General features: G+C 31.6%; 1 protein-coding gene across 1 annotated transcript in view; it reads right to left on the bottom strand.

Moving 5' to 3' along the window:
• The window catches only part of fw (CUB and Sushi multiple domains furrowed), a 63,207-nt gene that overhangs the window by 31,355 nt on the left and 5,458 nt on the right, over positions 1 to 26,394 (bottom strand). The window lies entirely within an intron of this gene.

Here is a 26,394-nt window from a genome sequence, read left to right on the forward strand (position 1 = left end):
ATTCTACGTGTCGCACTTGATCTACATCCGGAACCTCTCCCACTGCTCATGCAGTATGTCATGAGTTGCAAGGGGCGCTATTCCATAAAAATAAAGTGCATTTAATCTTAATGATTAATTAAGTCCAAAATATTTCTCTCAGGGGAAAATAAGCGGAAGAAAAAGTACAGACAGACATATTGCTCTATAGTTAGTCTGCACATGGATATAATAAATATATGATAGCTATCTATACTGATTAACAACGGTTTTATAATATGATAGCATTGGTTCAAATATTTTCAAACCAAATTTTGGTCAAATCAAATATGAACGCTAGATAACCGAGCGTTCTATTGCTTTTGACGTGGATTTTGATTTTTGCGCTCTCATATTAGTCAAAATTCGGTTTAAATGTGCTTCATTAGATTCTCAATTATTGTAAGTTTTCAATATGTACCCTATATAGTCGAGCGTTCCCAATGCGATGGCTCCGGCATGATTTTATTGCTTTTGATGTGGATTTTTGTCATGTTAGATGTAAATATTGAATGAGCACCCCATGAATAACTTTGCAATGAATCATGGGGTGCTCACGGTTTTGACCAACACTCGCTTGCTGCGGTTCGCGAGAACTATAAGAGATTAAAAATCGACCATGCACCCACTATATAAATCGTAAAAATACCTCTTAATAAAATTTGTACGTCGTCATATTTATAGTTCTAGAGATTTTTGGCATTCTAAATGAAGATGAACATTACTATTGTTAATGATTGATTTATTTTTATATAATCAAATGACATTTGATCTAGTTACTAAAAACACCACCGGAGCGCTACTATCGCACCTAACCTATCTAACAATTACGCCATAAGGGATTAAAAACCGACCATATACCCCCTATACGAATCGTGAAAATACCTGTTAATAAAATTTGTACGTCCTCATATTTATAATTCTACATTTTTGCCATTCTAAATGAACATGAACACCGTTGCAGTTAACGCTTGCACTTTTCATGAATTGTGCATTTTTGCCTATTTTACGTAATAAGCAATTTCACGGATTCGGTGTTACATATACAGTCGTGTATCTACCAAAAAAAACATTATTCTGGTATTAAACGGGACAATTGATACTAAAATTGGACTGTTTTAGATCGCGAAAACTGACGCTTTCTGATGAGAGTAAAATTATTTTTCACGGCTAAGATGGAGTGCACAACGTTCGTCACGAAAGTGGCGAAAGACTCAGAAAAAATGTCCAGATGTCGCCCTAAAATCGTGTTATATGAACGTTTGTTTATAGTAAAGCAATTAGAGCAAACGAGGGACCGATTCAGTATCATTCGTTTGAACGAAACGATAAATCAATGGTACACTTGAAACTGAAAACAGTACTATACTCGTTCTCTTTGTCACAAAGAGGTGATGCGTCACGTGTTATATCACAGGGTCGATCGAAGGGACAAATCGATGGTGTACATGTTACCTTATGGAATGTGTCATAAGGAAATGCGTCACGTGTGCAATGTATATAAATATGGGAATCAAATAAAGAAATGACACTTGATCTTGATCTCGGAGAGAGAGAGAGAGTGACGGTCACAGTCAATACAAAAGCGTACTCATTTAAACAAATCGTTCGTCCAGCCGATTCCTCCCCCCGGGTCCTTAACACAACGATGATGAGCGTTAACATCTTGGACGGACTGTCTTGACTTGATAGGTAGTAACCCAAAAATATTGACATCTATTTCTTACTTATGAATATTGACGAACGAGATCAGCGATGAAACTTGATCGCTACTACTACCGTGTAAATGTAGACAACTATTTTGTATTCTCTGACATTTTTAGCCAAAAATGGATAACGAATTGCGGGCTTCCAGGAAATGGTCGGCCCTCAGTCCGAGTGTCATTACATACATGAGGCGACACCGAACGTCCGTCCCCGAATCTCTCCGACATCCGCTCGCCTTCTTTGTCTCGGAATTGATGGCTCTCTTTGTCTTCGGAAACTGCTGCACATAAATCTACTGTGATTGACGGACGCCATTTTTTTCGGCGCCGAGTGGTAATCGTGACGGCCGACCTTCCCGAGGCGCGATCGAGTTGTTCGAAAATGCGAACCCACGCTAGTCATTCAAAAAAAAAAATACTCTCCGTCGAGAATTGGATCAAACGCTGACGTCACAGCGCACTGCCGTCGATTGAAAGATTTTATGAAGATTGCATTACTACCTCTAGCTCTAATAATAGAAGCGATCTTCCTCGGTCGTTTAAAAAATCATAACACATATAATAGATGTTATGCATCTTGTGACACCCGACCGGGAGAAGTAAATCTTGTTGGCCATTTTTTGAATCGACATCTCGGGTTCGGCTTTAATATTAATCGACAATTTTAGGTTTGTACTTATTTGTTGCATTTTTGACTCCGTTGACTTTTCAACGAGTATCCATAACAGAGGCGCATAAGAACCGAATGCGTTTCTAACTCGGCTCTTGCAAAACCGCCTTTCACTTTCGCGGCTATTTCGCCGCTGTCGTGTATATACGATATACTTTTTTTGGCGTGCCTTATTACAATTATTGCAAAAAATACACCATTTGCACAACTTCTTTGTTACGATTAATTTCTATAAATGTTTTAATCGATCGCTATCTGGCAACGGTGACCTCACTTTTGTCGGTATTAAAAACAACAAAAAAGTATAATCTCAATGTCCCCCGTTACGATTATCTGCAATCGAAAATCTCATCTTTACACTCTACAGAACGCCGGAAACTAAAAGGTTGACATTGTAAATAACAAAAAGTCAAAAAATAGCTAAAACAGCATAACAGATTCTTAAAAAAAACAATAGAGAAAGTCATTTAATGTAAAAGTTACATATTATAGCATAATTTCGGAACAGAGGATTTGAATTAAATTTTTTTATTATTGAAATACAAAATAAAACAGCACGTCCAAATCTCTCTTTGCGACGTTTCGACTTACAATGTTGCGGTCATCGTCAGAAGTATAGATATATGCATGCACTATTTATTATTATGCTTGTTTTTTCAATGCCCTATTTATCAATAGGAACAGAGAAAATTTCTGATAAATATTGCAATTGCGGCATCACTGTTATATACTCTGATTTAGAATCTATGTATTCCTATTTTTATTATATAATTCAATAAGACTGAGACGCAATTGCAATGCTGCAACGTAATTAGTTCATCGCCCTAAAATCGTGTTATATGAACGTTTGTTTATAGTAAAGCAATTAGAGCAAAAAAGGGATCGTTTTAGTATCATTCGTTTGAACGAAACGATAAATCGTTGGTACACTTGAAACTGTAAACAGTACTACACATGTGTTATACCACTAGGTCGATCGAAGGGACAAATCGATGGTGTACATGTTACCTTATGGAATGTGTCATAAGGAAATGCGTCACGTGTGCAATGTATATAAATATGGGAATCAAATAAAGAGATGACACTTGATCTTGATCTCGGAAAGAGAGAGAGAGTGACTAGGGCATTCGAACCGGGTAGAACCGGAACCGGGTACCCGGTTGCCCGCAATGTTTTTCATGGAACCGAAAACCGGGTAATTTTTGACGGGTATCCGGCTAATTTCATTTAAATATTTTTTTCCATTACTTCAAATTAAATGGAAGAGCCGAATCGGCGTACTTAAAACGACTAATGTCTTTGAACGACAAAAAAAGGGACAGCACTTGGCGGCTTTTAGATTTCGAGATAAGCGGATGCATAGATAAGGATTATTTTGAAAGGATGCAGTTGTAAATAAAAATAAATTTTAATGCGTTGTAGGGTGAAAATATAACACCTTAGATTCGTTAGTGTTTTTAAAATACAACTTTTTACAAAAAGAACATCACTAAAATAAGCTTTGTTTCTCTACCTAGATATAATACATATAATAAATACAATCATCTAATTTTTTTTGTAATTTTAATAAAATTTATTTCCTCAGTATTTTTCATGTGCAATTTGTATTATTATTGCCAAATATGTGTTAAAATAAATATTTCGGTTTTGTACTGTTACACATGTATGTAGTATGTAAGTATATGTATATATGTACCTAAACGATGGAATGTAAAAATATTTTGATTAATAATTACATAATATATTGATTTTATTTCAATACCTTATTTTTTTTAAAAATGATATTAATTATTAAAGTAAAATTAAATATATCATGTCATATTTAATTAAAGATTCAAATATAATAAAAATTATACTCTTAACGGCTTACAAAAATTACCCGGAACCGAACCGGGTACCCGGTTCTTTCCCGGGAAATACCCGTAGAACCGGGTAATGAATTTGGCCGGGTATTTGGATGCCCTAAGAGTGACGGTCAGAGCCAATACAAAAGCGTACTCATTTAAACAAATCGTTCGTCCAGCCGATTCCTCCTCCCGGGTCCTTAACATCACGACGAAGTCGTTTTTGGCCGAAATATAACAAATAAGTTACAAAGCGCGAGCCCGTGCGTTACCGCTGTGCAAAATCCGAGTCTTTTTTTTCGTATTACATTATAAGAACTTGACGTACTTTTTTCGGTCTTACATTGAGACGATTAAACATGTGTTTTATACATTGTTTTGGCAATGACAACGAACAAAACGCAATATTCTCAACGTTAAAAAATGTTGAGCAATGCAGAACTAAAGAGACTCGGACATAACGGTACTAATTATACCTGATCCTTACTCGAGACAAAATACATAACAAACAAAAATATTTTCAAAGTGAAACTAAATATATTATGTACATATTTTATATGCATATAGACTAGTGAACGCCAAGGCTTCCAAATTTTACACACATACATTCGCGCGTGCTAATCACAAGAAGAAAGTCATATACGTTGCACGAAAATACGATTGATTGTTGTTTTTGCTTCTACATGCGCTACAATAACGGTTATTTTCGGGAAGCTGCAGGGTACCGGCATACTTCAGAGGTCGACAAAAATTTTACACGTATGATATACTATTTAAAAAAATTAATTAAAAACATCTTAGAAATTAAAAAAAATTGTATAGAAAATTGACATATTTAAAAATACAATTAATTAACTTTAAAAAATAAAAATTCAAATTAGTAAAGTAGTAAAAATACGATATTTCGAGATTGAGTAGATGGCGAGAGCGGTGCATCGCATTTTCACAATGTAAGTTTTATGACACATTTCGTTTCGGCATCCGCAAATATGAAAAGAGCAAATTCTGCGTGTACAATTAGGCGTTTTATAAATAGAAGATTATAAATTTTAATGATGCTTTCAAATTTACAATCCACGAGAGTTAACAATGGTCGGCACTTTTCTGTTAATCCTTTGACTCATAATAGAAAAACATTTTTTCTGTCAATAATGTATTAGGACAGTTTCACGATAAGCAAATTCATATATTAAAATTATTCCAAGATAACGGACAAGAGGCGACATCGCTATTTTTAGCCGCCGTTGAACAGTATCAATCAATTATCATTAATAATTAGTTCCTCAATCCTAGGCATTATTGTAAATAGTGCAATTCGAAGAGGTGCCTCTAATTGAATTCGATTTCTGTGTTTACTTTTTATTGATACCGTTTTTGAGAATGTTTGCTCACAAAGATTGGTTGTTGGAATGGCAGCAATATTTTAAAAGCTTTCACTCAATTCCAAATATTCCCATTTTGATCCAAAAAACATCCAATGATTCATTCTCAACAGTTAATATATTGAGTTAAAATATTTCAAAAACTCAGGTAAAAAAATGTCGTTCCATGGCAGTATATATAGATTTTATTCTATGAATATTATATTTTAGTAAAATCAGTTACCGTCGAACGGTATCAATCGCGTACCAATAAAATATTATTATTTTAACACTTTACGGTCAATATACACGGCATCCGACCACGCAACCTTTGTTTGATATTTGCACAACGCAATTATCAGTGTTTAGATAGTTACACAAATGAATTAAAAGTAGTATTTATAATTATCAAACCGCAGTACAACATTATTATTTCAACACTTCTATTATTATTTATAAATATTATATATGCTAACACTAGTGAGGTTTGAATTGAATATTTATTTATTGTGTGGTGTTGACTCATTGTACAAGTTAAATATTTATCTGTATTCATATTAAATTAATTGATAAAAAACGATCAACTAACTTGTGCGTAAAACGATTTTTGCGCACACGAAAATTCACCCGGTTCTCGGTTTGGAAGCCCTATCAATAATCAAAATTTTTACTGTTTGAAAGTTTTCACAATTTTCGTTCACCCAATAAACAACAGATTTACCTTATCTATAGCCTGAGTATACCCTTTGTCTTTGTGCTATTTATAACAGCCACAGCCGTAAGCAACATATTGAAGAAAAAATAATATTTTTGTTGCTGAAATTGCAGAAGTCACACATATTTTCAAATTAATATTGTGCAGCTGTGGACTCTCAATGGTTGACATTTTTTTTAATCTCTTTTAAATCAATACAAATAATGTTTCATTTTAAATTTTAGGTAATTTAAGTGAATTGTAGACATATCTGTGGAAAGTGTAGTTAAAATTAAACCTCGCACTGATTTAAACTTTGAAACACTTTCGAAATAAAAATAACTTTTTATTAATCTGACAGCACGTATTTTTTTTAGTTATTTTGGAATATATTCCACGCATAAAATATTTTTTTAAATAAAGGGATCTATTATTATTTAAAACAAAAATATTTTTGCGCTAAGCTGTAATCTGAATCCTAAGAGTTCGACCCGATCTTCAAGATGACTTTGAAACTACGCGAATAGATTTTTCAAATTCAAAAGCATTTTACCAGAAAAATGCATGTCATTTAATGAAATACGTATCTTAATATAATCAAAATATTAAAAAAAAAAACGACAACTAATCAGCAAAATTTACCTAGTTAGTCGTCGACTACATTTTCACTAGTAGAGTTTTTAAAATATAATTAAACCGATAGGCGCTAGTTAAATTATATGCTGCTCTAAAATGTTTATGAAACTACGAAACGTCCATTTGTTGTTCAAACCCAAACCTAACCTAATGAAAGCTCTAGAGCAGCTCGTCTCTCAGAGGGTAATAAGCGGAAGGAGAAGTACAGACAGACGTCGCATCTCGCATATACTCCATAATCCGTCTGCATTTGGATATTACACCATGTTTTAAAAATATGATAGCAATCCTTACCGATTAACTACGGATTTCTGATATGACAGCATTGGTAAAAGTATATTCAAATCGAATTTTGGTCAATAGGAGGGCGCAAAAACAATTATCGCTTCTCAGAAGTCAAAAATTCCCGTCAAAAGCAATAAAATCGAGCGTTCTCACTGCGACGGCACGATTTTATTGCTTTTGACGTGGATTCTAAACACTGAATTTGTTCATTTAATGAAACACTATGAATCTTGGAAATATTAAAAAAAACAACCACTGACTGGTCATCTTTTGCCTTATTATATTATAATGGATGCAATTAAGGGTAAAAAACTTAGTTTTTGAAAAATATTTGATTAACAAATACCTGCCTAAAAACCGTCGTTATATAATAGTTATGAAAAACACCACCGGAGCGCTACTATCGCACCTGACATGTCTAACAGTTACACCATAAGAGATTCAAAATCGACCATATACCCACTTATATATAAATCGTTAAAATACTTGTTAATAAAATTTGTACGTCATCATATTTAAAGTTCTGAAATTTTTGGGTGTTTTAAATGAAGATAAATATCACTTGTTAATGATTGATTTATTTTTATATAATCAAATGACATTTGGTATAGTTATGAAAAACACCACTGAAGCGCTACTATCGCACCTAATTTGTTACACCATAAGAGATTAAAAATTGACCATACACTTACTATATATAAATCGTGAAAATACCTGTTAATAAAATTTATACACCGTCATGTCTAGTATTTTTTACATTCTAAATAAATATGAAAATCACTGTAGTTAATGATTGATTTATTTGTATATAATGAAATGACATCTAGTCTTGTTACGAAACATCAACTTTGCTCAATGCACGAAATAATCAAAACAATTCTTGCTCAATCCGCGTATTCGGCAGATAATTTGCCTAATTCATGAATGAAGCAACAGTCTTGCACTTTTTATAAATTGGACATTTTTTAAACCTATTTCACGTTATAAGCAATGTCACGAATTCGGTGAAATATATCTACACTAACGGGTATTAAACGGTGCTATTGATAGTAAAGTTGGACTGTTTTTAATCGAGGAAAAGTGGCGCTTTCTGATTAGAGTAAAATTATATTTTTTTGTCTTGTGTAGAGTGCACTATGTTTGTCATGAAAGCGGCGAAAGGTTCAGAGAAAACTGTTCTAGAAAGGCGAATGATTCGGGGGTGCTTATTATATTCCGGAATGGAAGGAACTCAATTGAATGAACGTTAGATAAAAAACTTTCTTAAAAATCATTTAGATTAAAAAAATATCAATTCGACCAACGCAAAAAGATATACTTCACTGTTTTGGATTAAGAAAGAGTGACGGCTCTGATAAGGGTTAAATATTTTTTATGGGTCAGATGGAGTGCACTATAAATAAAAAAATATTAAAAATAATACATAGTAAGAAACAATAAAAATTATATAATACGAACCGGACCAGCTCTCCGTAGCTGACATAAACAACAGATCGCATACATTTATACAATTTTACTGAAAACTTTTAATCATTAATAAATAACTTGAAGAGCAGAGAGCGCATGTTGGACTCTAGACAATAAAAATTTGCGCGGGTTCATGTTTAAACATACACACTAAGGAACAATTTAATTAAATTAAAAACGCATCATGCACGCACAAAAAATGTGCTACGTCCAACTCAGCAACACTAGTGCGCGCCGCGTGCCACACAGTCCATAGGAGTGACATCAACAATGCTTGTACCGCTACGTTGATTATTTGCTCTCATATGTTTTCAGTGACCGTTTGCCTTTTAACGAATATAATATTAATTACAGTTTGAGAATCGACGGGTTCGTATATCGGAACGGCGAAAGTTTCTATCGTGCGAATCGAGCTATCGGTTACGCTGCATTATCATCGTATGCGTCTGATTGACTATTAATTTATTAATTATTTAATTTCCATAGTCTAGCGAGCAACAACTATTTTACAAACGCAACTGAAACGCACTGAGACATAAAAAAATGCTATTACCTTATGCAAACGAAACGATAGGGAATAAAAATATCAATTAGAAGTGCGAATATTTGTAGAGAGATTCGTCGCGATGAATATTAAAAAACAACGCCACAACCGCAACACAGACAAGCGAGAGAATTTTTTCGATTCCCATTGTTTCGCGATTTCCCTGGAAACTGGGACAAGCGTGAATTGCATCATAACAATGCTACTCGAGGCAAAAGGGCACTCTACAGGGTATTCGCTAATTATATGCAAATAGTGACGTTAATCAAGTTAATCGGTCTCTCGTTGATAGTCCATATTAAATCTATAGATCTGAGTGTCGACGTTAGCACTAAAAGAAGTGTGAAAAAAATTTCGCTCCTAAGTAAACGAGATTAAAGTAGTGTGTTTTATTTGTTAGTGAGATAATGTTTTACATATATTATCATGAAACTCTTGCGTCAATGCATTAGTTAGCAAATATTCGATAAGCAATTTTTTAATATCAATTGGGATTGCTTTTTAACACAAGTTTCAACACGTATAGTTCAGCTGTATAACTAATGGAAAGTTTAAAAGGTTGTTTTAATTTTTTTGCCTAAAATTATAACCAGAAACGTTTTGTTTTATATTATTATTTTTAATCAAATTGTACCTAATAACAAATTGTAAACATGAAAATTGTTATAAACCAGTAACATGTATGATACACTGTATATAATTAGTCTGTAAAATTATTTATATTATTGAAATAAACATATTTAAAAACTGGAAAGTTTGAAGTGAAAAAGGAATGAGAAAATATGTATTTAATGAATGTTATTGTATTTAATGAGATTGAAATAAATCCCCATATCATAGGTAATATAAGACAGCAGATAATACACCAAAATATACATCGATGAAGTTTTAGGGATGTAAAAAAATATTGATCTATTTAAACTATACATTCAAAATGCCAGTACTATTACAAAAAATCTCTAATTAACGCTAAAATAATTAGGAAAGACAGTTAAAAAAATGATAAAACATATGCAAAACAATGTGGAAAATAAGTACTTGTTTCTAGATTGAAGAGATGCTGTGTATAATTTAATGTTATATTATCAAGGAAATGTTTCATCGGTAAATGATTGGCATGCATCCAAGGAATGAGCTGAATTCGTGTACGTTGTTCTGGTTTAGTTGGGACACGCCTAGTAAAATTATCGTTATGACTGAGCGCGAGTTTGTCACTCGTTTTTATACCGTTGGCGTCCGTGCAGCTCGGACGCGGATATTGTTATTAAAGGATTTAAACAGTAATCGCTGATAAGATCGCATAAATTTATTTTTATTTAAAACAAATTAGTGTGAAAACCCAAGTAATTGTCTATAAAATATTATTTATTAATAACAACTATTTTAATAAATCGTGAATGTATTTTGAAATTTACAAAATATGCATAGCACTATCCAGTGAGAGCGTTTTTCAGCTGCGATTGAAATAATTCAGCAAAATTTATTGTATTTATATGTTTGGAACTAATTTAATGTACATAAAAACGGTGTTTGTTTTTTGCGGATTCGCATATAAATTAAATAACTAGAAATAAATTAACCGCGATTGAGTTATTGAACTGATTTAAATAAAATCTTTCCGCCTTGAAACAACAAATACAGACAACTCATAACCTCACAAAAATTTGCGACGCACACCTGTTTTTGAAATAAGCGTTAAACGATAATAATGGCTGGCCTTTCCAGCATTTTGTTTCGTTCAAGGAACGAATTCTGCGAATTTCGGTCATAGTATATACCACCGAAAAACAATCTATTCACAAATGTTTTACGAAGGCGTAAAACATTTTTTATTGCTAACGAAAAGCGTCTTAGTATCCTGCATTTCGAAACAAAATAAAGGACATGTGTTGCGCGAGTATACAATTTTATTCATTCCAAGATTTTTTAAATTTTATTTGAGATAGTAGAATAGAATAGCGGACGAATAATTATAGTAATAGAATATTACGAATTCTGCGACTTTCGGTCTTAGTAGACACCGCCGATTAACATTCTATTCACAAATATTTTTTAGCGTTTTGAAACAAAATAAAGGCGCATAAAGGAACATGGATTTTGGAGCGGGTATATTGAGAAAAAGTATACAAATTGTTTCATTTTATTTGAGAATATTCGGACAACACGAAAATTCTAAACTAAGTGATTGTTCGATTGTCGATTATATTTTATTTTTAATCCAAACTTGTTTATATTTTTAAGTAAAAATGTGTGTAATATTAGGAAGTGTATCATACCAATATATATAAATAATATTAAATATGCTATTTTTAATTTAAACCCATATTAACACCGGTTTTTTTTAATGCGTATTCTTAAATATATGTACATATGTATATTGTGATCATCTATAATCAGAATTTTTGCTGTTTGAAATTTTTGTTTGCGCAATAATCACTGAGCCTGAATATTGGTATAGTTGTAAATTAGGTGAATATTTGATTGAGAACCCTAAATTGAATACCAACGGTGTTTCAGAAGGAGCGAAATATATTCACATTCACAAACGAGTAACTCGATAGAATAAAAAACACGTTTATATTCTTCTACCTGTCGTTGAAAAGTGATTCAGCTGCTGCGGTTTTATCATTACAGTTAAATCCTCACCATGAAACTCAATATTTTTTGACATTTCAATTTTACAATGTCTAAATATCTGGAAAGTACGTTTGTCAGTCGCTCGGTGTCTGTCTTCATATTATAATGTAAAGAGAAGCGTAAAAGATAATTAGCATAGGAAAGTTTCAGAAACGATTGTTAAAAATTGGACCTGTTTAAATAATAACCTGCGATTGTTTTCTATATAGCTAATATCCAACAGTAAAATAATATTCTGTCCGTTTACAGAGAAAGTACACACACGCCGCAATTAAACTACTAGTATAGAAACGTATGGAACCTAATAAACTAAATTGATTTTTGAGATAATACGCTTAAACGAATAGACGATCGAGGCCCGAAAAGGTCGAGATAGCAGTAAAAAACAGTACATTAGCCGGCGAACGTTTGCGGTGGAGTAATTTGTCAGTAAATTGCCAAGTCAGGTGCTCGAATTCGTCGGCTCTATATCTTCAAATTAGACCACAATGTGTTAACTCGCGATGCAAACGAAAATTGTATTACGTAGCGATCGGTATTGTCACAACACCGCGTATCATAAATATAATATAAATCGTGCGATAAAAATTTATACTCCAAAACCTGGAAAAATTGAATGTCGCTCTTGAGATAATCGCATGTAAAAAATGCGAAAGTTTGAGAGACGCTTGATCTTTCACATCCGCACTTTCACGATACACAGTAACATGTTTATTAAGTGTGTAATTATACAATTAAAAACAAATGCGATCGATCGCTTCCGTTGCGTTTTTTTACTTCGATAAAAGTTTGAGAACTGTTACAATATTTCGACTTCTTCAAATGAAATAAATGCGCGTACAGTTGATTTCGCAGGTTTTAAGTGCGTATCGTTGATTATCATATAACATAAGCTACTGTATAAAGCGCACAAGGGAAGCGTTCAGGACGTCAAAAACAATAAAACAGTAAAAAAAGCTCGGTTATCGCGATTGCGGTTCATGTTAAGATATTTTATAACAATATTACGACTTACAATAAGTGAGAATCGTATGAAGCACATTTAAACCGAATTTTGCCACATAAGAAAACAGTATCCCTTCTCAGAAGTCAAAAATCCACGTCAAAAACAATACTAAATAATCTTCCGTGTGACTATTCGTCAAATTCACTGGATTTTTATCCTATATTATTTGAATATACAAAAAAGCGTATAGATCCAAAAGATGTATTCCAATATACACAGCATCTTTTTAAATTTGGGTATTTTTTGTTACAAATATATTTGCAAAAATATTTGTTCAAAGACCTGGTTTTCAAGGAAATAAGTTTAAAAAAATGTATCGCCCGCAATTCACCGTCAGCAATAAATCGCGTCATTTGATCGCATTAAGAATGTATAGCCTACAAACGATCGCTAGCATTTTTATCGTCAGGCAATACATAATTGATGTTCGGTAATTTTTCCGGACAGAATTATTCCAGACACAATTTTTTCGGACAGAAACTTTCCGTAAACTGATTATTCCGGACAGGATTTTTGCGGACAATAATTATTCCGGACATAAAATATTTATAATATTAAAAATATATTTTTGTCCGGAATAATCAATGTCCGCAAAAATCAGTGTCCGTAAAATTCGTGTCCGGAAAAATCCGAGCACCATAATTTATATAAATTTTGGTCATTTTAAATTGAAAATAATATTTTTCTACAGGTATTATTTTTACCATCAGCGTAGTGAAAAAATATATTGTAACCGGTCGAATTAGTAAAATTATATTTGCTGTTCAAACCCAAACCTAACCTATTGAATTCATAAGTTCTCGAATTAATTATAGTTTTAAAACTTTCATTACGTTTTTCAAATTTTGACCAATATGAAAGCGCATAAAAACGATTATCCCATCTCGGAAGTCAAAAATCCACGTCAAAAGCAATAAAATCGTTTATGCCAGACGCAAATTTTTCGGACAGATTTTTGCGGACAGGACAGGAACTTTCCGTACACTGATTTTTCCAGACAGTATTTTTGCGGACAGTAATTATTTCGGACAAAAAAATATTTAAGTGATATTGTTTTTGCGTCCTCCTATTGACCAAAATTCGATTTTAATATACTTTGACCAATACTATCACATCAGAAATCTGTGAAAATTTGCTCAAGATAACTATCACATTTTTAAAACATATGCAGACAGACTATGGAGCAATGCGTTACGCTTAATATTATGTATTAAACAATAACAAAAAGTCTGGTTCCGCCACGAATTTTCGATATTGGTCAGACGATCGAAGAGTGGAAGGTTAATTGAAATTTATCCAATTCTCGCGGCTATATAGGCCAATACTGTATCACTTCCTATTAACAGCAGAACTTTGAGTTGCTTTAAAGTGAAATAAATAAGATGAGATTACTTTTTATATCGAATCTCTTGAAAACGAACTTTAGCTGACAGTAAAAGACGCGGCATTTGTAAAATTATCGTTAAGAGCCGATGACGCAATAATTCGTCATTCGTAAAATTATCGTTATTACTTCATTTTTAGCGATCTAGTGTTAATAATGAACAACATGTCTATGAACATTAAAAATATTATAATGAAAACATGCGTTTTTATTACTTATTCAATTGAACTTTTATTTAGAGACTTATAATTAAAGTCTTTCGTTTCAATCAGACGAACTATTATTTTAATGTGTTTTTTTTCAACTCCGAATACTTTTATCATCATTTGGAAAGCAAAACAATGTATTTAAATATAAATATAATTACAAGTCCAAGTTGCACAATGTTTTTACACCTTTATATAAAAACAACCTAAAATCGGCCATTTGGACGGTAAATACCGTTTCCAGACACGGCGAGAAAAGGAGTGACTCATCATCAAAATATCCAAAGTTTACTTTTTCAGAATCTTATTCTCTCCTTTAGAAGCAGAATAATATAAATACCAACCTGACTCTATAATATATACAGAAATAACCTGCATCGCACATTTTTTTTACAACGTTTGCCACTTTATTTGTATTAAAAAAAAAACGAATTTATTTGAATTAGTAAAAAAAAAGAGAATATTAGGGACGTTAGTCTCCTCCCTTTTTTCCGATGATAAATACGTTAGATCACTTTAGCTACGTCCAATCAACTCATACAAAAAAATCCGAATCGAAAAACAGCTGCTTCCGCTTCGTTCGTACGATTTGGTTCAGCCAATTAATCACTTTGAACCTTGTTTTTGTAATATTAATAGATAATAGTGCAATATTAAAAATTGTGTTACAATAAAAAAATCAAGTAAAGATCTGATTTGGAATTATTAAAGGGCATACCTTGAGTTTAAATATAAATAATTGAACTATTACAAATGATTTTGAATGTGAGAAAGAGCCCTTTTGTATGTGTGTGTGTCGTGAAAGTGAATGATTTCGAATTTCGAGAATGAGTTCGATTTCTCGAGAGCGGATCGTGATCGAAGCAAAAGCGAAATTTCAAAGAACACTTTGTTCTATTATACAACTGTTTAGAACGGGTCGTTCCTTATCGAGTGATTATTATTATAAATTTCCCGTCAGTTACAATGCAGTCATAGACTTAAAAATCATGTCGAACGCTAATTCCGCCGAGTTTAGGCTATCGTGCTTATTTTCCTAAGCTAGTGGTAGTAAATCAGTTTCTTCTTTGTTAAAATAAAAATTGCACTATACAAAATTAATGTCGGATAGTTGATAATATAAAATTAAGCGAATCATTTTTTGGTATGTTCGTACAATTCCCATATACGCAAACTTGTTTTATTTAAATTTTAAACTCATGTAATTATTGCAATATACGAGAAATTCGAGCGCATCTTGATTATACTATAAAATTATGAAAGTTTTCACTGCACGTTTTGAAATGCGAAATATGTAATTTCAAAACCCATTAGTCATAATAGTGGCACACATGATTCTTGACTATTATAAATATATGGTTTTAAATTAAATATTAAAATTATAATTTAATACCTATTTAATTTATATATAAAAAAACATTAGATATAAATGTGACTATTAAAAAGAATATACTGAATATTTTTGGTCCTAACAACCATATATGTGGTCTAGTCATGACATCGTAACACGTTAAAAAAAAAATGATATTTGCAGAACTGAAATGGGTCACTTCAAATCATCAAACGGGCCACGTGGTGAACCGCGGGTCATAGGTTGCCAGGTCCCTGATTTATAGCGTCACAATTTTTTATTTAAATTATTGTAAAAATTATGTAAAAACAATGCGAGGTACGTAAAAATAATATTATATATTTGCTCGGGATCACGCACAATCGTTGCGATTTTTAGTCAATAAAAGTATAGTTCCAGTAGTAGATTATTTTGCCAATCTAGATGTTAATTCCAGCTGTGGAAATTGAAAGTTTCATAGCAATATTTCACGAATTATATTATTAAAATGTATTCTTTCTTTAAAAAAATTAAATATTGAAGAAGAATGTTTAAGTAATATTTATATATAAGTTAGAAAATAATATGTTACCAGAGTATTTTAATAAGTATTTAATAAAAAATAAAGATGTACATAGATTTAATACTAAAAATGGAGATAATTTAAAGATAGGTATAAATCAGTACAACTTGGGTTAAAAATTACGTAGAATAATGACGTTGTAAATTTTAACCGATTTCTAATGCCTAATAATATATGTATTTTCAACTGACAGCAAAAGGCACATCATTTGTAAAAAAATAGCGTTAAGAGCCGATGACGCATTAATGCGTCATTTGTAAAATGAATTCAATCAATTGATTTTTTAGCGGTTTGTTATGTTATTAAACATGCCTCAATTAAATAATATTATATTCTAAATAAAATACCGGTAGTAGCAAAAATATATGTATTTTTAAATCCGTACATCTTATTTATTGAAAACGACAATGCCCATATTGCTTGAGAGCAAAAGGGTAGAATAAAATGATGCTCATTGTATGTGATTAACCTAAGTATTTTTTTCAGAGTAGAATAACAAATATAATAATATGATTCATTTTAGTACAAGAGAGCCGAAAAATGTATAAAATCATACCAGCCGATATTTCGGACCAAATTTAAAAAATTGAATTTAACATGTTCGATATTTTTGTATATGAATAAAGCTTCAATATAAAAAAGAATACGTTTGCTTTATCTCACAGTAATTCTGTTATGTAAAAAAGAAATATACGCGCCTTTTTTATGATAGGGATGGCTGGCGAAGTGAAAACAAAATCGTGTATTGCATACACGAAATATTTAACCCAAATAGTCTACGGAATATGCTTCACTAAACATTAATGTTAAATATTAGTAATAAGTATATTTAAATAAAAAACGTATTTAAGAAAATTGCGCGAAATGTATGTTTATTTTAAATAAAAAAACGATTCCTTGAAAAATAATGCAATGCTATTTTAAAGATAAGTTGTACTACAGCAGAGGTTACCAACCCTGTACCCGGCACCCGCGGACCGATTCCTATGAGCACGCCAATATTAGCCTTCCAAAAAATCAATTAATTTTTAGCTTTTAAAACGCTAAAAATGAAAATTTTGATATACTACTTGACACTTGCTGGCTGGTTTCATTAATACTAATTTCAGCAGCTTATTATCATCGAGACAATAGTCTCCTATTTAATCAAGCATTTTACTTGCCAAATAAATATAATGGAAATATTTGCATATATTGCAGAGCTTGCTCAAATGTAGGCAGAAGAACTGGAGCTAGAAATTTTGCACCTTCAGAATAATATTATGCTAAAATCCTAAATATCATACGAGTACTTCTGGAATACAGTGGACAGAAAAAAGAATGACGCCGCCACGCTCAAAAAGTATTTAGTGCTCCTTGCTGCGTCAAATTGCAAGATTGACAATAGTTTGGCCCTAACGACTACGAAAGCGGCTAACAACGTTTTGCTACATTAATACGTTTTAAAATTTAAACATGTTAAGTGCGTTAAGTAAACCATTTATGTAAGGTAAATCTTGTTGTCAATATATACAATACTCTTTTTAAGTAGATTCGTTGCAGAGAATTATCCATAGGATGTTTAGTTCGCTTTTCTGGCCAACGCTCGCTTGCTGCCGCTCACTTAAATTTTAAAACGCATTTATGTAGCAAAACATTATTGGCCGCTTTCGTAGCCATTAGGACCAAACCAGGCGCCGTGCATCTTATTTTTTTGTTTATTACTTTTTACCTACTATAAATTTACTTTGAAAACGTAGATGATGCCCGCCGTTCTACCGATATTTTAGAATGTGCTCTAGGGTACAAAAAGGTTCGGAACCTCTGTACTAGAGTCTAGTATAACCTATAAAGTATTAATTATATCGTCTAGTAACTAGACGATATAATAAAAATGTGTTGACGTGTATTTTTTTTTAAATATATTTTTTATTGTTGTTGTAACAAATAAATATTATTGCTTTTTATTTACCTCACATTTTTAAAGCACGTGTATAACATAATTTATTTAAAAATGCAAATCAATGACCTTTTTTAAAAAAATCACATATGTTAGACCAAATTGTCTGAGACTAAAAGGGTTATGCCTTATTCTTTGACTATTTTTTGAAAGCTCCACTGTTGTGCTAATTATAATGACGCAATGACATCAAAAGAATCGGTTTCAATATTATGATAATCATTTTAAAAACTCCAAAATAAAGATTTATTGGGCCAATCTGTAGGCATGTCGAGGTGGAATCTGATGTTGTGACGCGCACCTGCGATGCTCTTACGACCTTCCGCCTATCTGCCTTTGATCTCTTATTGTTTGTATTTATACACAAAACGGCGGAGTGATCTCGTTTAGATTTTACGGTTTGCGGCCACCGGAACCACTGGCCCAAAAGATCCTGCGCCATTGTTCGCCATCGTGCTCACCTTGGAATATTCACTCCGCATAACGACTGCTCGGATTTACACTTTGCGCACTATCGCGGACGAGCGAAGCAAGTAAAGGGTAAGCTTTACCGATAAAGTATCAGTTTCTTGAAAAAATACTGACATGCAGACAGATGGAGTAACAGCGTATAATTTGAAATGTAATCAATCTTATCTTTGCGACAAAGATATTGTATTTAAAGCACGCGAAGATTGTACGTAGGTGTATGAATTCGTATCGAAGCTGTATAAACAGTTGACCTTGCGGCTGTTCCATTCTTTTGCAACACGGTTCAAGATTCGCCATTTGGAAAATTATTTAGACCGAAAAACATGTGTGCTGTGTTGTATAACCATTTTTTACAACCAGCGTGACCTTTACGTCGACTCTCTAAGCAAAGTAACCATTGAAAAATCAACGGATAACTAATATACAACCGATAGTTTGGCAACTATTTTTTGTAGTAAAAAAATACATACTAGCATAAAAATATGTATTTTAACGTTTTAATTTATTAAAGCTAAACATTACTTCCTGTCAATATTAACCAACGATTAGTTCGTATATTCTAACATTTAAATCATTATTTCGACATGTTCTATCAAAACAATCGGATAAAATAATTACATACGTTTTATCTCCATTTAAACTATCACTTCAAATGGTAATTTTTGAATTAATTCGATGGTATTTAATAATAATATTTATTTAATTTATGTAGAAAAGTGATTTTTATAAAATACTCCAAATAAAAAATATTTCGTTTGAAAATTGCTATTTATCTCATATTCGAGAAAGCCCTATATAACCAAGTGTCATTTGAGACAAATAATAAGAATCACAGATGAGAACGTTTGTAAGTTTTTTGAACACACACACACAAAATATATTCATGCATTAACACTTCAAGTGCCAAGAGAAATTAGGCGGTGTAGGCTAAAAATGCCAAGAATTTTTTGGAAAATATATAAATATATTTAAAAAAATATTTCTGAAAACTTTTATTTTCTTATGTAAACTACCGTTTATTATAAGAACAAAATAAAATACAAGTGGTAAGTACACAAAAAGTCTTCAAATTTGCGGACACCGGCGTCGAGTAAGAATTAACCTATTTTTTATCATTGGTGCCGTTTCGTCACGGTACTTAAAATATGAGTTTCCTATTAATATAAAAATAAGGAAGCAAAATATGTTCTCAAAGCCAATTATCAATTGCTTCTTTACGAGCGAGTTATCAAATTTTTCCCGGAGCGAATTTATTAAACAAAGCTTAATTGAAATCGCCGATTAATTACTTAAAAACATCATAAACTAAAGCGTACGTAAGAGAGACATTTAAGATGTACAATATCTCGAAACACGAAAATGAAAAAAAATGTAAATGAACGGCTTACGATATATTCATAAATGTATTTGATTTTACTTACAGTTGGATGAATCAACGGATGTCACTGATATTGTACAATTGCTAATTTGTATTAAAATGATCTTTGCAGATTTTTATTTTAAATAAGAACCAATAGGGACAATTGTATTGCGAGTGAATCAATATATATTTTATCAGTAATTTTAGTAAAATGAATGGTTCAATAAGGTTAAATTTTAGTACCCTCACTATTCATAATATTTATGAGCGACTTCCCAACTAAGCCGCACATAAATAATATAACAGCTCTATTCACTAACAAAACGGCGATTTTATGTAACTATAAAAGTCCCCATTGAGCTGTAGACTGATGGAATGATTGCAACACGTGTCGACAAATGACTAGGCACTGCGAATAGTTTTCAGATAGAAAAAAATGAGACACAACAATATGTTCCTTTGACTTTAGAAGTCCAAAGAACCATGATATTGCCATTATTAAAATTTATTTTAATCAAAGTCCTGTTAATAGATTTATTGACTTAGCATTTTTACTAAGTTTGTTGAATATATATTTACAAGGTAAAATCAGCATTGATTGTCTGTGATTTAATTAGTGGCATTTCTGCATTTAAAAGCTAAGCTTTAATTATGTTACAAAATCTCATGGAAAAACTAAACATAAATTATAGCGAATATTTTCAAAGAAATACTTGCTATAATTTAACCCAGAAAAATACAGAACGTCCTACAGGATTTAATGATTTCATAAAAATTAAAATTTTAGTTTAACTTATTATTAATCCATTCAAGGATATCGTGGATATTCAATCAGATGTAAATAAATTTGTAAAACTATTTCATTTTGATTTTTTCATTATCATACTATTTATGGGGACCGATTTAAATTTGTTATGGCCAAAACTGGTCGGCACTCGAGTAGCACTGGCGTTCAATTTTCTTTCTACACTGGCAACCTTCCTGGCGTTCGGACGCATCTTCTCGCGTCCGCCCTTTTAAAATGTAAACAAGTATAATTCAATAATATATTACTGCAGCGGCTAAATCTGTGTATGATTGCCACCCGTCACCATCACCGTCCCTAAATATTAAAAAAAAGGATAGTCATTCTTACCGATTTACTACGGATTCTGATATGACAGCATTGGTAAAAGTATATTCAAATCGAATTTTGATCAATAGGAAGGCGCCGATACGATTTTATTGCTTTTGACGTGGATTTTTGACTTCTGAGAAGTGATAATTGTTTTTTGCGCTCTCCTATTGATCAAAATTCGGTTTAGATGTGCTTCATTCGATTCTCAATTATTGTAAGTATTTAATATGAACGCTAGATAAGCAAGTTTATTGCTTTTGACGTGAATTTTTTACTTCTGAGAAGAATTTTTTTTGTGCATTAGTCAAAATTTTCAAAACATAATGAAAGTTCAAAAACTAGAATTAGCTTGAGGCTAACATTAGGTTAGGTTTGGGTTTGAACAGCAAACAAAATTTTACTAAATAGACCGGTTAAAATATATTCACTGCGCAGATGGTAAAAATAACACACATAAAAAAACCTTATTTTTAATTTAAAATGACTAATAAATTTATATAAATTATTAGTTTTTTCTGACATGAAATTTCCGGACAGATTATACCATAAAAATATTTTTAATAAAATAAATATTTTTTTTGTCCGGAATAAACAGTGTCCGCAAAAATATTGTCTGGAAAAATAAATGTCCGGAACAATGTGTCCGGAAAAATCACCACATTGCCTGAAGATAAAATATGCTAGCGATCATTTGTATGCTATAAATTATTTATGCGATCAATTTCCGTGGTATTAAGCTGCTAGCGATTTATTTCTGGCGGTGAATTGTGAGTTCAAACTCATTTCTTTGAAAATCAAGCCTGAACAAATATATTTGTAACGAAAAATATCCAAATTTAAAAAGATTTTGTGAATGTTTGAATACGTATATAAATCAGCGTTTTTGTATTTAATAATAATAAGAGATAAAATCCGGTGGATTTTAAACTTGAATTTAGTGAAATTTTTATGAAATCGAAATATTAAAATAAATAAATAAAACAACGTCCTTGCATTTGACATTTTGAACACGCGCGACTATTGACAGCTGTCTGATTTACAGTGCTGCCAACATAAGGATCACCTTGCCGATTATTTTACACGACATGATTATATTACTCGCTGATGATTCACTTTTCCAAAAATTATATTTAGCTAGTACAATTAGGTTAAACACAAGCAATAAAACGAACAATAATATTATAGTATTTTCATCAAAGGACAGGAAAATCATCAGAAAGATTGCTGTAATGCTGAAAGTAATTGTAATGTAGGAAATAGTGTTTAACAACAATAAATTCCGTGCATTTAAAAATATGTTGATAACCATTGGTGTTGTGTAAACTAAATACTATTTACAAGGATAGAGCGAAACATTCTTTCTTTTTTCATTGCATTCTTGTGTGATTTGTTTTCAGGTAGTGGTCCCAACATCTGGAACGGGTCCAGGTTTACCCTAAATAAATTATATACAAATAATTTGTAAGAAGCTTCATTTTTATGATTAAATAAATTGAACCGCAGTGGATTCAATAAGAAAAAAGTTTTTGTCCGGTAAAGGTTAAGTTAACTGTAAAACTATACATCTATAGACTTTTTAAAACCTATTATATTGGTGTGCGATATAGTTCAATATTAAATATAATATTTTTCTTACAATTATAAATTGAACGCGAACAACAGCCTTGGTCGCGTTTTTAGTCGCGTCCTGGTGTAACGGCCGTTTTAAGGTCAGACCTTTTAAATTTTAAGGCACGCGAAACAATAAATCGACGAAGGTCAGGTTAACTGATAAAGATCGATAAATAAATAAGAAACAGAGATATTATTATTTAAATCGTATGCTCCGCGAGAACAATGTTTCTCAAATTGTATAGACGTTCGAAACGAATAATAATATAGAGAGGCGGTATCGTTACGCTTTCTCGCCAATCGGGAATTCTTTCGCAGGCAGCGCAAAAAATCGTTGCGCAACGACTTTTTTGACTATCCGCACTTTGAAGCTTTCCGTTATGCGTAATAATAAAATGAAGCGCGATAGAATTTTACGAGTTTGCTGACACACATCGAAGCAGAGCGCAGTGCGTTCGCGTCGCACTGACGTTTCCTGCTTTTGAGAAACTATTTCGGTGCATTGCGATACTGATTTTCGCAAACGATCGTATTGCAGTCGAGAGAATATGTTTCATTATTTGCGAGAAAAGGTGTAGATCATAATCGCATAACGGCGCGTTGGTCAATGTGGGAGAATTTCATATTAATTTCACATCTCACTCGACTTCAGAATTTTCATTGTGATTTTTGGATCGAAATAAACGGAGTCTAACTCAATGAACATGTTGATTCTAATCAAATCTCATGATCGCGCGAACGGTTCTTCTTAATCCACCCCCTTTTATGTACATCGAGTTGATCGGAATCGCTTTCGAAGTTTTAAAATCTGCAAAAACTGCTCCTTTAAAAATTGATTTTAATAATCTAGCCTAAGGGAGTCTCTAAAAGATTAACTAACTTAAGATGATTAACTTTTACAATTTATAAAATATGTAATATAATTTCTAGCTTTTATGAAAACAAGCGAAAAGGATTAAAGGAAAGAGAATTCATATTTGCAACCTAATTTATTTCGACATAATTTTTTTAATCAATTATTAAAATCAAATATGTCGGTCCCTCACTGACGCGAGGTACCGCAGCTTGTTATAAATTTACCTAATAATTGTTTTTTTAATTCAAATATCTATTTTTACGTAAATCTTAGTCGACTATTTTTAAGGTTATATTCTATACACAACTTACGGCCCGCAACTGTATAAATCTGCGACCCACATACGTTTTGAAAATTAGTATTTGAGTATTCGAATTATTCGACAGATTTTCAATTATATGAATAGTCGTGTATTCAATCGCGTAAAATATTCGTGTATACTATCGCGAATGAAATTTGAATGAAAAAATGAATATACTTGAGCAACACGTTTAGTTGTTTTACTTTCAATACACCTGAGTGACTAGTGCCGCTCCAAAATACATGATCCTTTATTTTGTTTCGAAATACGAGACAATTAGACGCTTCTCTATAACAAAAAAAAAATGATTTTACACTTTCAAAAAACATTTATGTATATGTATATACTATGACCGAAATTCGTTGAAACAAAATGTTGGAAAGGCCCGTTTTTGTACTTGTTGTTTCAAGACACTTTTGACCCCCTCACTAATCAGTAATTCTCACAGCATTGTGTTATGCATATTTTATAAATGTAAAAAATAATTATTAATAACCAATAATTATTTTTTAATTAAATATCGTTTTACAGACAATTAATTTATTTATTAAACTAATCGCTTAAATAAATCAATATATGTAAAAACTATGAAATAATTCCTCCATTTTTATTCAAAGTTTGATTAATAGAGAACCATATACAATACCTTAAATTTCTCAGTATTGAACAGTCAGCTGAGCAATACAAAGCTTGTACAAACACAAGTAATTACATTTTTTTTATTTTGTACATCTCAGGTTGTTCCATTAGTCTTTGCGTTTTTTTCCTTATATTTGAATAACTTTTTTATAAATTATCAGCAATTTCACTATTCTTTCGCTGTATCTCAATTATTTAGTAACGGGATATTTTTTGCTTCGATATTTTAAACGCTTGATCAGCAATGACAGTAGAGATAAAATAATCTCAGTTGAGATATATAATGCGTTATGAGTTTCAACTCGGTCATAATGCGACAATATCAGTTAAAAATATCTGTAATACAATGGGCATGGATGACATTAAATTAAGAAAGTGTCACATGTGGTTCAAAAACATTCGTTCCGGGAGTTCTGATATTGAATATATACATAAGGGTTGTTAGTGAGCATATTAGGGCTGCCATAAAATTATGTTTGAGATTAATTTAAAATTCATATTTTATTAGAAAGTAACTATACTTTTTCAAAGGGTGTACATAATATTACATAAAATGATTTTATCGCAATTTTCAGTTAAATATGATTTTATGTTAAGTAAATTAACATATGTACATATATATAATCATGAAACATAACAAGATTTTTTTTTATTTAATTTTAAAAAAAATACACACCAATGACATTTTAACTATATATGTAGTTATAGATTATATATTTGTATTTTTTTCTGTTCCAAATCTTAAATAGCTATTTATGTTCATATTATGACGAAATGCTAGTTAACACGTTCCTGCTATTTTTTGTAGAATATATATTGTAGAAACACATGTTTTTCGTGTCACATTGAAAGCTACCAACTTTAAGCTTTCAGGACAAAAACTTTTTTCTTTTGTATCCACTGCGGTCCAATTTATTTAATCACAAAAATTAGGCTTTTTACCTAATATTTATATATAATTTATTTAGGGTATACCCTGTACCCGATCCAGATGTTGGGACCACTACCTGAAAAAAAATATCACCCAATAATACAACAACAAAAGAACGAATGTTTTCTCGAAAATATTGAGTAGAATTAAAAACAGTGATTTCATTTATTTAAAGAAAATATGTACGTAAATGTAAAAACAAAACTTTTTAGATTGAGGACCATGGATAACAATTCACACGTCTAGGTTTTGAGCGGTTGGTATAACTGGTCAAAAAATTGTTTCCAAAAGAGTTTTAGTAATTTGACCATTCCAGGTAAAATGGTTAAGTATTACTAAATATTTTTACCGTAAAATATTAATAAGTATTTCTGAGTAACTAATGAAATAAAATACTGGTAATCTTATTATCAAGTCATTTAAAATAGCTTCAGAAAATTAAAAATATATTGGGCATGACATACATGCCTTTGGACTTCAAAAGGTTAAAGTGAGTTCTATTATCTATTTTTTTAATTTACGTTTATATCGATCAGTGCAAACATAGCGCGCTTACAAAATAACGTTTGCTAAAATGTAAGCATGATCATTAGAGTACGCCTTCGTATGATTCATGACGAAGAATACTAATAAAAAGACCTTCACCTTGTGAAAAAAAGTCAATCGAAAGAAAGCGTTTTGTGTGTAATAGCAATGCACTTTTGAGTAAAAGCAAAAACGATAAGTGTTGCTTTTGAAATCACACTGCGTGTCGACGAATGGCGGAAAATTATATAACAATTATAGCATTGTTTTTGA

Source organism: Plectrocnemia conspersa, unplaced genomic scaffold, assembly GCF_051122295.1.
Source record: "Plectrocnemia conspersa isolate PC_06_02 unplaced genomic scaffold, ASM5112229v1 ptg000005l, whole genome shotgun sequence".
NCBI classification, from domain to species: domain Eukaryota; kingdom Metazoa; phylum Arthropoda; class Insecta; order Trichoptera; family Polycentropodidae; genus Plectrocnemia; species Plectrocnemia conspersa.